Here is a 14,923-nt window from a genome sequence, read left to right as displayed (position 1 = left end):
TGGAATGGGACGATATGGCTGAGAGAGAAGAGAGCATTGTGGAATTAGAGGCCTGACTTGAATAGGAAATGTGGCAAATAAAGTTAGGTTGCAGCTTGAGTTATACATTTGTGATCAGAGTGGTGGTTTCAGAAACCTCAAAGGTCAAACTGATACACTTAGATGTGGCAGCCACACATTACCCATTGATACTGTAATTTAGCAACAAGACTCTGTAAAATACATTAGGCACTGCTGCCTTCCAGTCACTCCGGGTTGCTTTCTCCGTCCTGTGAATGCCGAGTTATTATCCGTCATCCCTCGAGTGTCTCTCCCTCTTGGCTGGCTAGTGTCAGACAGATTAGATACTCATCACACACACACACACACACACACACACACACACACACACACACACACACACACACACACACACACACACACACACACACACACACACACACACACACACACACACACACGCAAGCACACATGCCTGCGCACACATTCACTTGAGCTAATGAAAATTCAGCTTCATCCTGGGCTGTCTAATAGGCCTAATAACAAAGAGTCACTGGGGGCCTCGCGCGTGTCAGGCAGATTACAGGACGGCTGCGGACTAGACGGACAGGTCCTTGGCAGCGACACACCCACCCTGACACATGCAAACACACAACTCTCATCTTCAAGTAGAGCGCTCTTCAAGAGGTGTAATCACCTCATTGACCACTAGGAGGCAAGGGTGAGCTTTGCCAAATGCAGACAAAAAGCCACTGGAGCTCCACAGAACAGGTTGAAATGCTGGATCTTCAATTACACACATGACTTATCCCATTGTCATGTTGTTCTGAGCAACAGATCATGTACTGCATGTGTACTGTATATTAGTCCTTATTGTCAGCACTTTGCTCTCATAAAGTTTCATTATTAAACTGGTCTTTGAATTCCAGATTACACTCTTTCCAAGGGGTCACCGGGTTCGTACACCAGTGCTGCTGAACGCTGTGCTAACATCAAGAAGTCAAAGAGCTCAATTCAACCAACTCAGGGGTGTCTTGATTCTGTTTTTTCACTTCTGATCTCCTTCAATATTTTAGCAGAACACAGTCAGAATTCAGTCACATTAGTAAAGGTCTTTAAAACGAGTTTGGCAGCAGAGTTGTTCTGATTTAAGGAAGGTGAGTTTGCTTCCCATGATTTCTTTGATGGATTCACATGATATACTATAGTGTGTGCAGAAGTATCTAATTTAATATGTGAATGTCAGTTATCCACTTTGACAGGAATCTTTGACAGAAGTTTGACGGTCTCCAGTATCAACTAAATTCTGAAGTTTAGCTACACTTTTTCAACGAACTGACGAAGACACACAAAATGACCACAAAGAGACAAAAATGACTACAGAGAGACACAAAATAACCCCAAATAGAAGTAACAAAGAGATCCAGCATAACTACACCAGGACACAAAACAGGACAGACACACAAAATGACTACAAAGAGATGCGAAATACAAAAAAAAAAAGATACAAAATAACTATAACGAGACACAACACAACCACAAAGAGATGCAAAACAACAATGAAGAGACCCTAAACAACTACAGAGAGATAAAAAAAAGAGTCAAAAATGATGCAGAACAACTACAAAGAAACAGAAGATGACAACTAGGAGACAATATCAAATTGCTAAGAGAAGAAAATCACTACACATGCACAAAACAGCTGCAAAGAGATGCAAGTGACTAAAAAGAAGTACAGAACAACTACAAAGAAACAGAAAATGACAACAAAGACACCAAATAATTTTAAATAGAAGGCGACTACAGCAAACTATACAGAAACTTAAAACATCTACACACACTTAAAGAGACTCCAAATACACAAGTACAAAGAGACACAAATTAACAAAACGGACAAAGGCGTGATAAAAAGAAATGGTAAAATGACATCAAAGAGACACAAAAAGGACCACACAGACAATCAGAATGTATCTCAAATAATGCAAACAACTAAAAAGAGATACAGAACAACTATAAAGGGACACAGAACAATCACAAAGACAAGTAAAATGATTAAAAAGAGACAAAGGATCCACAGTCACAAAATGAGTGTGACAATACATTAGAACAACAACAAAGAGATGCAAAGTGATTGAAAGGAGGCACACAAATGACAACAGCATCTCCTTCAGCCTGGGAGTCTTGTTCTCATGTAGGAGGTAGGGAGCCTTTTACATGTTGCTCAGGGGCCCATTGTCTCATAATCTGTCCATGCTAAAAAGCGGACGAAAATCCCATTAAACACAAGCGAGCCCAATGTCAAACGTAGACACAGCAGCCTATTTGATCAAACACAAAGTCCGAGCCACAAGGGACTGAATTACGATTGCCATTCTAGGGGCTTTGAGCTTCGAGGCTGATCCCATGTCAAGAGGAAGCCAGGGGAGACTTTCACGTGTTGGCTTAGACGGGGGAGAATAGAGAGAGGCTACCGGGTCTGCATCTGAACTCTACCTGAACTCCAAATAACTTTCCCTGAAGTCATTTAAAGTCATCTAGGGAGTGTGTGTGTGTGTGTGTGTGTGTGTGTGTGTGGGGGGGGGGGGGGGGGGGGGGGACTGAGGAGGAGACAGAGAACAGAGAGAATAAGGAGGGAGGAGTGGCAAAGATGTGACAGTGGGAACAACTGTGCATCATTCCAAAAGGATGGAAGAGAGGACGAGTAGAGGACCCTTTATAATTCAAGACTTTGGCATTAAAGCACAACTCCACAAGTCTCTTCTTCTCAACCACAAGCTGCATATGCTCTATTGATGTGTGGTATCCAACATATATGGATTTCTACATGTGCTCACATGATTTCCCACTTGCACTATTATTATTAATATGTATTGATTCCATCCGACTCAATATGAATAACTGAACCCAAGTAAATTACTTCACCTGTGACCCTTAAGTATCCTTCTTAGGAGGAAAGTGAGTCATCACAGAACTGGGGAAGTGGAGGTGCAGAGGTGATAGAGTAGGCTTGGGACTCAAAGGTTGTTGGGTCAAATACCTAGATCAGTGCAGAAAATAGTTGTTGTGAGTAAATATGTAGTGCTCTCCATTTGCCCAACAGCTATCAACATCCACTGGATTCCACTGCAGAGTCTGGAGCGCCTGGAAATAACATCTATATTCAACAAGTTCTACCGATCAGCCTCAATGTTTAAACAACCTGTCCAGTAAAGTGTAGGTTCCCTTTTTGAGGCCAAAACAGCTCTGAACTGTCGACACAGGACCTCTGGGGGTGTCCTGTGGTTTCTGGAACTGGGATGTTGGCAGTGGCTCGTTCTGGTCCTGTGGGTGTCGGGGTGGAGTCTTGTGAATCTGGCTTGTTCCAGTGCATCAAGCTGCTGGTTGACTAAGATGATGGCTGATTGAGACTTGGGGAGGCTGGGTAAATGCCTTGGGCTCTTTGTTACGCTCTTTGAGCCATTCCTAATCAGTTTTGGGGGTGTGGCTGCTGCCATTGGGGTGTACTTGTCAGGTGCTACTTGCCAAAGTAACGTCAACATGCTTGTGCAACATGATCAGTATTATGTGCTTCACCTGTCAATGGTTTTAATGTTCTTGATACTTCTAGTGCCAAGAATATTAAACTACTGCAGGGCAGTAAATGGCGTGTCATTCATGTACTCGGACGGTATGTAAGGGTGTGTTGGGTTGAGGGGCTGAGACCTGCATTAGCCTATGTGATGCAATTCCAAATTTTGTATTACTGCCTAAATTGACGTTCCTGTAAAACATGGCAACAAAAAACTACTGATCAGACAAGTGTAAACAAGCAAAAATGAGTGGATTCAAAATATTTCTAATAAACCTTCAACAAAGTGAAAGTTTAAACTGCATCTACTTCTTGTCCTGTGTGGAATACTGCAAAACCTATGAACATGCTTATTTGACTTCGAAATTTTTACTGCTAGGTACAAGATGTCTCCTACTTCACTGCAAGTAGTTTATTTCCTGTGTGTAGTATTTGTGCTAGAAGTATGAAGTTTTCACATTATTCTTGTGCAAATTGCAAACTGGGGCTGCATGTTTGCCATCGCCTCACAGCCACAAGTCATCATGGACCAAATATGCAACTTACACATATGTGACGAAGTAAGCTTCCAGTGCACATACACTGAGGACAGGCTTTGCAGGGATATAGAAGATATCACATAAACTTTTAAGGCAAAAATTAAGTTCATAATATGAATAGAATGATCAGTTGTAATTATAGTTGGAGTTTTTAGCAAGATAATTTAACTTTTTCTGTCTGCGGACGAACAGGCTGCACAGTTGATCGGTGGTTAACACGGTCACGTCACAGCTAGAAGATCCCGATCTGGGTGTGGGAGCCTTCTGTGTGGAGTTTGCATGTTCTCCCTGTGCATTGTGGGTTCTCTTCAGGTTCTTCAGCTTCCTCTCACAGTCCAAAAAACAAGCTGAGGTTAATTGGTGATTCTAAATTGTCCGTAGGTATAAATGTGAGCGTGTGCTACATGTTGCCCTGTGATAGACTGGCGACCTGTCCAGAGTGTTCCCTGCCTTTACCCCAAGTCATCTGGGATAGACTCCAGTCCCCCTGTAACTTCAGAGGATTCAGTTATACATAGATGGATGGAGGGATGAAAGTTGATACTGGATTGTTACAAACTACAGTGATTAGACAACACTAAAACTGATGAGAATGACATTAATCATCTCATCATAATGTTCTACTGGGAAACCTTAGATCTCGGCATCCCTGTGGATAATCCTTTGATAGGTGACAAAGCATTGCTGTAGATTAAGTGCACCCTTATCATGGCAGCTGGACAATCCATCTCATCACAGCATAAAAACTGCTCAGGAAGGGCTTGAACACAGAGCTAAGGGAACAACCTCCAAATCCCCTAGATCCTAATTTTAATAAGTGTCCATTGGATGTGCTGGAACAAGCCTCATCTATGAAAGCAAAGGATCTACTGACAATGTCCCAGGTCCAGACACCTCCAAGAGTCTTCTGTTCATAACAGGTCAGAGCTGTTTTGGCAGCACAAGGTGGACTTGCACAATATTAGGCAAGTGTTTTCATTACCGTGGCAGAGCAGTTGCGAAGTCTCAAAATTTTTCTCACGTGTACCAGTTCATTTTAAAATCATGCAGAGAAATTTTTCCTTGAAGAGTGAAAGCAGCCTTCAAGAGTAAAACCCTGAACACCATTCATTCAGTACAGTGAAGGTTATACATCCAAGTGAATTTAAAATAAACATGTGCAGCATCCTTTTGACTTGGAGAAGGGGAATGTAAGCAAACAAGACCACTCAATCCCAACTGCTGCCCCGTGACTGAAACACTCAGCTGCAAGACAATATGGTGCTGAGGCTGGATGGATGAAAATTTAAGGAAAAAATACTGATGAAGGCCAAAATCTGGATCACATCTGGTCCGCTTCTCAAAATAAATATTGCAAAAAAAAAAAAGCATACCTGCTGCTGCTGAGCCTCCCCTTCAGACATTCAATACCAGCATCCTTCTATCTCCCCTCTCCCTACAACACCCCACAACCGCCCACTTGCAGCCCCACCCACCTCCCCCGATCCTGTTAGTAAGCTTGGACATGCTTCCCAGTCCGCTGCCCACACATTTCTCAGCTCCTCTTCATTTTGGACACTCATACATTTATGGAGTGATTCGGTGCAGTTCTCCCTCCGAGGCATCCAGGATTACTGCACATACTGAACTGTGGTGAGCAGAGTCGGGGGAGGGTTTGGGGTGTGGAGGGGCATCGGAGGTTGGAGGAGGAGGGGGCTGTCAGTTGAAAGAGGGGAGGACAGGAGGATCTTTAAATCTATAAATGAGTGATGAAAAGACAGATGGAGGATGGGAAGACGGCGTGAAGAATCGAGATTGTTTTTGGCTAATACAGGAAGATTTTATTTCTCCCAGAATGTACGGTATATAGGTGCCCCTATGTGTGTGGTAATGTGCGTGTGTGCCTTTCTTGGGATGTCACTAGTAATTTAAGGCTCTCTTTTGGTGCAACACCCACCTTTCTCTTGTGATAAAACACTGTATATCACCAATAAGACTGTGGTCTGCGGTCTGTGTGTGTGCGAGCCACAGAGTGTGTGTGTGTGTTGTACTCTAATTAGCACCTAAACACACAGGAGAGCGCTGAAGCCAGACAGCAGATAAATCAGACAAGGCTATAAGATCGTAACACTCTAACAGAAGATATCAGCTGCAGTGCAGCTTTAACTCACTTGATAAATTGACAATACAGCAGTAAGCTATAAGCAGCTGGCTCCTTTCCCAATTCCAAAAGCATTGGATTGTGGGGACAATTTTGTGTTTGCACTGCAACTTTCTTTGTCCCGACTACAAAGATGCAATAAGTAATGAGACACACACCCGGAAAGGTTTTTTTTCCTCCCCACATTCATTTGCTAATACATGCCCACTGCATTTCTATACGTTTCCCTCCAATTACCAGCATTACTCAAAGTCAGAGCCTCTCCACGCACATTTTTCATCTTTCACTTTCCTCACTCTCATTCATTAATTTGAATATCCCAACCCCAACCGAGCGGTTCCAGGCAAACACAACAGTAGCAGCAGAAAGGAGCGTGCTCCCTGATGTGTGTTTTTCTCGCTTTCTCTCTGTCTTTGTATGTCAGCCTTCTTCTCTGCTGCTTTAAGCACTGCAGGCGCGAAGGAGACAGATCCCAGCAGTACAGTATGGTCTGGCACTGGTGTGTCCCAGCCCCAGGGGAGTCTGGGAGAATGAGTCCCAGTGGAGGTTTGTTTAAATGCTAGAGGGAGTGTTTGCCCCAGCCTATCCTCTCTCGCACTAATGGATATGTCTGTGTTATTGATAGTAGGACTGTAGGAAAAAAATGTATTTAAGCTTTTTTTTGAATTCATTATATTGTGGCCATATAGGGTGACATCTTGTTGCCCTTGTAGGTGAGATATTTGTATTATAGCTTGCAGTTGTAGCATGAAAAGAGATGTGGAGTTCACTAAAACTGTTAGGAGATTTATGAAAAATAAACCCATGATAGCATCCTCAAGCAGACAGTTGGGCTGCACCAGAGGAGAGTTTCAAATCCCCTTTAAGACTTGCCCAAACACAACCGAATGAAACTTTAGTTTCAGGTGTGAACACTGGCAGGAAATCTTTTATACCAACAGGAAAAGACATGCGCATCAATCCCAATGTGTCAGAGCCTCATGTCAGACACGTCAGCCACTAAAAGGAGGACATTAAAGGCGCTCTACTCATTACTTGTATGTAATTAATTGATCAAATAACTGTGTGCAGTGTGGAATGCGGTGCTCATAATGATGATCCTATAGAGAATTATCACAAACTGGGTCCACAGAGCATTGAATTGTCTTTGAGCTCATTGTTTTGATTTTGAAGTCTGCAACAACTCTCTTCTGGTGAGTCACATTTCCAATTACATCTGACAAACTTTATGTGCGCTACCTACAAAGCACCAAGCAAACAAAAAAAGTTAACAAATAGCCAGTGAACATGACTGAGCATTTAACAAAGAGTGAGTCAGTTAGTGGGGACTAAAACAGAGCTAAATGAATATTAAAAATTGGACTTTAGTTTAATTTATGACCAAAAACATTATTCCAAATGAGCTACAATGTCACTCCTTGTATGGTGCATGTTTAATTAAGTGTTAGCCAAAGTGTTTGTGTTTATTGGGCCAATGTTGTGTTTATTGCCCATTTTGCTGCCTTCCTGTGGCCAAAAAAATAAATTAAAAAAAAAAAAAAAATCACTGTGTTGAAGATGACACACATTTACCAGAAATGTACAGAAACTGTGGCATGTCCCTGTGTTATGTGTAAAACTGTGTTGCTTTTAGGTTCTGTAGTTTCAGACCCAAAAGACAAAATGTAAGAGACACAGATGTCGCTAAAATGAGCATTTAGTTTTGACATGCAAGCACAGATGTTTGCTCATCTCACCAGTGTGTTAAGGCACACAGCTGTGAAATAACAAAACCATAGAGTAAATGTGTTTTCTGTTCAAGTCAAAAGCTGAAGCTGGAGGTGTCCTTTAACAAGCACCACTGCAGTGACACATTCCTCCTTGTTCATGTTGTCAGACTGTGTTCGCACAAAGCGACTGCACATGCATGCTTTTCACTGTAACTGACATTTATGTTGAGCAGCCTTTATCTGCCTGTCTGTACAATTTGCATTACTTTCATCTGTCTAGTTTCATGGTGGTAAAAGGCAATATAAAGAAAGCAAAATGAGAGCGAGAGAGAGGCAGAAAGAGTGAGAAAGAAAGAGAGAACATCCTGTAAGTGAGAGTTTACCCAAGAACAATGCTGTCTGCCTTCAGCTGAGGCCGTCTGCAGGAGACATTATGTCATGTGTTACGCCTGCGAAGGCGAGAAACTGTTGTAGTCAATATCTCGCTGTGTGCATTTCACTCTCTCTTTCTCTCCCTCACTGTGAGTGAAGAACCTGAGGACTTGTGGATGTAGTTGCAGGCTCTTCGCTGACACAATACATATTCACATGGACCTCCTCAGCAGCAGCTCCCCATCGCTGCTGGCAAGGTTAGCTCTGTTTATGAAACCATCAATTACACATATTTAATTTAGTAAGAGAAGAAACGCCGCCACACTGACTGAATCCAGACCGAGTGTCCCCCTGAGCACTGGGATAAATAGAGCAAGGGAAAAGGAGGAGGAGGAGAGAAAGAGAGAGAGGAAGAGTGAGAGAGATAGAGAGATGGAGATAGACTTCATTAATTCTGTCGTCCATCTAATTGGAGCCCTGTTGGACCCTACAGCTAAAATGAAGTCCGAAACGAGTTCTAATGAGAAAGAGAGAGAAAAAAAAAGATGTGAGGGGGGAAAAGTTGGAGCTACTCATATCTAGAGAACAACCTTGGGCAAAATCAAGACTTCATGTACAATACACACCCTTGGGACGCCCCAAACTCCCTCGGTTGGATTAAAATTGGATGGCATCCATTCTAAATAATGAGACTAGAAGCCTACCTGAACTTTCCAATCTTTCAAACTCAAGTCAAGCAGAAAACATAAAGGGATTTTCATCGCAAATACACCATCACGCTGCTTGTTGCAATAAAAGTCTACACATGGAAATGTTCAGCGCAGGAAACAATGTCAGAGCATTAAAGCAAGAAAAGGAGGCAGCATGTACATAGTTCTGAATCTAGCACTCTGACCTTCCTGTTGCAGAAAGAGTAGAGACACATTTCAAGATAAATCCTTGCACAGCTATAAAATCCGTGTTACATGAGGTAGAGGTAAGCAAAAGAGAGGCACAAACATGCATTTTGGGGTAATTTTAATTTCCCTGGATGCATATCAGAGCCCCACCCCAAAGTCTCAGTCATAACAAATGTGGCATCATAGGCGACTCTGGTTATAATGGCATCAGTGCATCAAGTCTTTGTCTTTCATTATGGCTATGATCAAACCCAATAGCCAGACCACAAATTAAAGGAAACCGAGCTGAACAAGGAAAACAAGCGCAACCAAATAAACAAGACAACTGTGTGAAGGAGAGGAGACGATATTGGAGTACAATAGAGGAGGGTTGCGGTCGAGGAAAGAATTATTAAAGATCCCTTCCAGTAAAAATCAAGTTTTTGACCTTGTTAACATGTCCATATGGTGTTTTTTATATGCTGGAAGGCACATTGGGAGTGAAATAAGCGCTCAGTGTCGTGGCAGAGCATTTCCACCTTAAAACAACAGTGCACCTTTGACATAAACACTGCACAGACTCCCAGGGTTTCATATGTAACAAGTGCAAGGAACTAATCCTGCCACCTGGGACTTTGGGTGTTGTGATTTTTCATCAGAATGGGCTTCCAGTTTGAAAATATGTGGTTAAATTACTCCAAGCTTACAACTTGTCGTTATGTCATCTACAGCAGTTTAACAGTGTTTGACCAGAGTTGTAGGTGAGCTGGCGTGCCTGAGGGGCAGTGAGCAGAGGAGGAGCAAATGGAGAGAGAGAGAGGTGAGGATTTCATATGAGGATACTTTCCAAATTTCTCAGCCTGGCCTGAAAACGTCACAGGAGAAAAATCGTTCCTTCATTGTTTTTGAACAGAGTCTAATGCTTGGTTCACACAACACTCATGCTGGGTCGCAAATCTCCTGAAGAATTTGGCTGGATGGGGGTGAAAACAAGCCAAAAGCGTCCCTGAAATTTGAATTGTTTTCAACTGATGATTTGATGTCAACATCTGAGGCACCCATCTAGCAGACAGTTCATTCACGCCCAAGATGTCAGGCAAAACAGCATGAACTGGGACAACACTGATGTCCATGGCGTCCATTATGTGCCAGACAGTAATGCATTTGTCATTCATGGCCATCTGACTCTTTGTGGACAGTGATATAAGGCCATCTAGTGTACAGTTATGTCCCAAAGTGGACGTTAGAGCCCTTTCGTTCATGTGACGCCAATAACTTTTTCAAGAACCTGTAGATTTGCACACTATGGACCAACTGACAGTGTAAAGAATATTCCGGTCATTTTACAGAAGGAGGAGATTACTTTCACGAAAAAAAAACTACTAAATGTGTAACTTGGACTCACACAGATGAGTTTTTCAGGGTTTAAATGAATGGCCGTAGAGGGACTGAAGTTCAGTAGAGAGCAGCAGAGCACAGTAAAGAGAAATCAAATAGAACTGCATGGTGTTAATTGGAATTAAGTAAAAAGGACTAATTGAGGAAAGTCGAGCTGGGCTTAAAGAGAAGTCAGTAGAGGAAAGTGCAGAGTGATACAAGCACAGAGGCTTGGTTACAGTAGGATAGAAAAGAGTAAATTAGAAAGTAATGGAGTGCAGTGAACAAAAGAATATTGGAAGATTTAAGTATAGAATAAATGAGTCAAGTACAGATGAGTGGAGGGAGAAGTAGAGTAGAATATACTGTGGGACAAATGGGTAAAGTATAGTAGACTGAAGCAGAGCAGAAGAGTGCAACAGTGAAGAAACTAGTAGTGAGGCACAGAGCTGAGAGTATAGTAGTGTAAACAACAGAGCAGAAGATGTTAGAGTAAAACATTGTAAAGTGCAGGGAATTAGAGCGTGTTAGAGTATGGAGGAGTGGACTAAAACTGAGTCCAGAGGAGTAGACTACAATAAGCAGTTCAGCAGATCAGAGTACAGCAGACATGTTGTGCAGCAGATCTGAGGCAGGCTGTGTTTTCATAGCACAATGTTTAAAAGTGCTGCTACGCACACTGCGTCGTGTACAGGATGTTCAGTTCATTTGTTTGTATGATGTGACGGCAGGGTGGAGTGAGCTCTGGCTTCTGCTGACTGTCAGCATGTTACCGGCACGCTGAGAACCATCCTCTGCACCAAACCACCAAATCTGAGCTCTCATAGTGAAAAGGATTAGTCTAATCTAATTCATCGTCTGAACGCCGCCTCATCTCCATCTCTGTCCTCATTCACAGAGACACACACAGTGTTCTGTGCCGTATAGCTTCTTCCCAGGAAAAGACGCACTGTTCAGTGGCATTCCTACAGCAATCCAATTAGGTTTGATTTCAATTCAATTACTGGACTGTTAGGGGAGTAGAGTGGAGATTCATTGAATGAACTTTACTTGGGAATTCCATTACTACTGAGAAAGTCATTCAAGTCCATAATCTGGATGGGAATAGGGTAGTAGAGGAGAAGTTGATATTAACCCTGACTATTTCCCTCGGAATAAAGTGGAGTAGTAACCGTCCACAGCGCGCTGCCTGCCGCAGTGAGGCTTCTAGTCTAACAGGGAAATCATTAAGGCTCTGGTTCAACAGAAACTGCAGAGCCTCACACAGGAAGACATCTGCTACATGTGAGACCACAAACAGCAAACTGTCAACAACTATCTACCCCCACAACCTCCCTCACTGTGTGTGTGTATATCTGCACATGTGTATGCAGCCCTGTGACTGCAAGAACAACAGATAAGCTCTAACGCATCTCAGTGGCAGCGTGTGCAACCATAAATTACTACCTCCTGAAGATAAGAGGCCGCTATCGCTTCATGTCCACTGCAAAAAATGTGGAATCTCAAAACCTTGTGTTTTGTCTTAATTTTAGCTTTAAGGCCACAGCTTTTTGTTAAAAAAAAATTGCAGTTTCCTTATGGTATCCTGAAATAACTCTATAATTTGGTACCAATTACAAGAAAAAAAAAAAGGAAAAACCTGTAAGCAATCAAAAGAGCTGCTTTCAAGGAAAAAAAAGAATCATTAATGGGAAATGTCATAGAAGCTAAATTGGACGTCTGAAGAGCAAAGTTATATTTTTGCATGTTCAAATAAATTGCTGCACTGACTGAAAGACCTTCTGGGTTACAGTAGAAATTAAATGGAGTTAATTAATGAACCAGTTGATAACATTTTACCTATAATTAACTGCAAATTACATCAAGTTTTTTACAGTGGCTTGCACATATTTCCCTGTTCTTTCACAGACCTGTACAAGGTTTACACACCGTACAAATCAAACATTTATACATTTTTATGAAAGCTAGGGTAGATAGAGGGAGAACCGCAGACAAAATGACTTGTGTCGGTGGATATTTCTTGCAGTATGCAGTATGGTAATATACCTCGGAGCATAAAGGAAGTTCCCAGACAGGGGAGAAGACAGTTTCTGTCACAGATAAGAGCTGATGTAGATTTGAGACAATGGGCTGTTGATGGCACCGTATCTATATCCAGAACAGGAACAATGACTTCACTAACTTTTTTAATATCACGGTTTTAAAAAAGAAGATATTGTTTGTGTGGCAACGTGAAGCACCAAACCTGTCTTTTATCTGCCTTAATGGGGCTCTTTCCTGCTTTTCATCTCATACACAAACACGGACACACACAAACCCCCCACTGAGAGCTCTTATGTTTGAGTTTATCCATTATCCATATCCATCAGCATCAATCACTCAGCCCATAACTGCTCCCCGTCCACAGCTCCACTCATGCTCAGGTGCGCACACGTACACCCAAACACCAAAATTCAGATACACTTCACTGCCGAGAATAGACTATCAGTGTGGTTCTTACTGGCATGTGTGAGGTGCTGACACCTCGGCGCTCGGTCTATTGATTTTGTTGTCTTATCCTAATGAGCCTTGCGTCATCCATCACCGCTCGGCTGGTGGCACTCAACCAGGATGGCTCCGAGGACTGAATTAAACAGGGACAGGGACTATCACCTTGCCACTGGGCATATATCAATGAGAGTTTCCTGAATACCATTTCTGAGGCACGTCGAGAGTAATAAAAAAAAGAAAGCGGCCTGCACATCTGTTTGAGATATGTGATGTGAGGGTTTGGAATGGGATAAGTGCATTCTGACATGATTTCAGGCCCCTTAGCTGTTGACATCTGACCCTGCAGGCTCTTGCCTTTAACACTTGCCTCCTTGTGTCATGAAAGTGCTTTTAGGCTTGCGTGTATGTGCGTGCAGGTGAGGGTGTGCATGTTTTGCGATCTCAAGAGCAGGTGTTGACTATAGTGATGATGGGGATGTTACAAGGCAGCTAACACCCATTACTTACTTTCACCTTTTGGAGTAGAGGCAGGAGATGAAACACTTCCACGCACTGATACTCCTCTGCCTCATCCACTGAGCCGTTATGGAGGTTGTCCCCCTGCTTTAAGTCCTATCTGAGACTCTGAATGGAGTTCTGATGTCCTCTCTGCTCTGTGTTGATGCGTTTTGAAATCGTCTGTCTCCATCATCATTTGAGGACCTGATGGAAGCATCGTCTTTATTGATGTCCTCTCACTGATCCATTTTGATCATTCCCTGTCTAAGTAAACAGCATTCTGTGATAGATTCTGAAGCCCAGCACCAATCAGTTGTGTCAGATTTACTTTTGAAACCCTATTTCCCGCATCCCAAATTCAATTCCAATGTCCAAAATCAATCTCTAAAGTTCTCTAGAAGTTATTTGATGGGAAATACATGTGACACTATGTATTATAGATTGTTTATGACACATGCAGTAGTACTTTCCATATACTTGTCAAGTGAATTTATACATACTTTTGAAGAAAATTTGAAACGAGAACCCAAATTAGGCTTGTTTCTATTAACTTCTTCTGAACAATTAAACTAGGCTGACAGTTTAGACTGCACTACACATATGACCATAATAAAAACAGTATAAGAATTCAAAATCACACCAGGGCTGTGATCCAAATTCTTTTTACTCCAAGTACGTAATGCAGTTTTCCTTACAAAGAACGTACTGCTTTATGCAATATGCGTACAACTGGCAGCCACAACTTTGTCACAATTTTTCACCTTAAACTTTGACTGTCGCAGTCTGTACTGCAAAATGAGCTGTTATCTGTGCACTCTCTCTGGCTCACACTGTTTATACTGATTGGAGACACTGTGAGGTATGTGACGCAACTGCACAGAGGATTGGGAAAGCATGCTGGCTTACATATTGCAAAATCTGACCGGATGTTGTCAAACATTCTGGTCACTTTGGTGTACCGCATTTGACACACTATGCATCGGGACACATTAAATGTTTTTTCTGGTGTACTGTATAGTATGAAGTATAGATTGTAGAATGCAGACCATTAGTTTGCAAATACCTAAAAAAGAAACTAATGAATCTTTGGCTAGCTCTTTAGGGACCATTTTTAAACTGGAAAATAGTAATTATTCTTTCATTTCAGCTGGTACTGGAAATGTTTCATGTTGTCCAGATATCGGAAAAATGCGTTTTAATCTCTCATTCAAAAGGTCAAAACCAACTCAGGTAAAACCTTTTCTGAAAATATTTGAGGTTTCTCTGAATTGTCCTATTTCCATTATTCTTTCTGTTGCGATAGTTCAAAATGCACAAAAATATATTATGGAAACTCAGTTGTTCATGCTACA

This window comes from Acanthochromis polyacanthus, chromosome 11, assembly GCF_021347895.1.
Source record: "Acanthochromis polyacanthus isolate Apoly-LR-REF ecotype Palm Island chromosome 11, KAUST_Apoly_ChrSc, whole genome shotgun sequence".
Lineage (NCBI taxonomy): Eukaryota > Metazoa > Chordata > Actinopteri > Pomacentridae > Acanthochromis > Acanthochromis polyacanthus.
The sequence above is the reverse complement of the archived record's forward strand: the minus strand, read 5'-3'. Positions refer to the sequence as shown.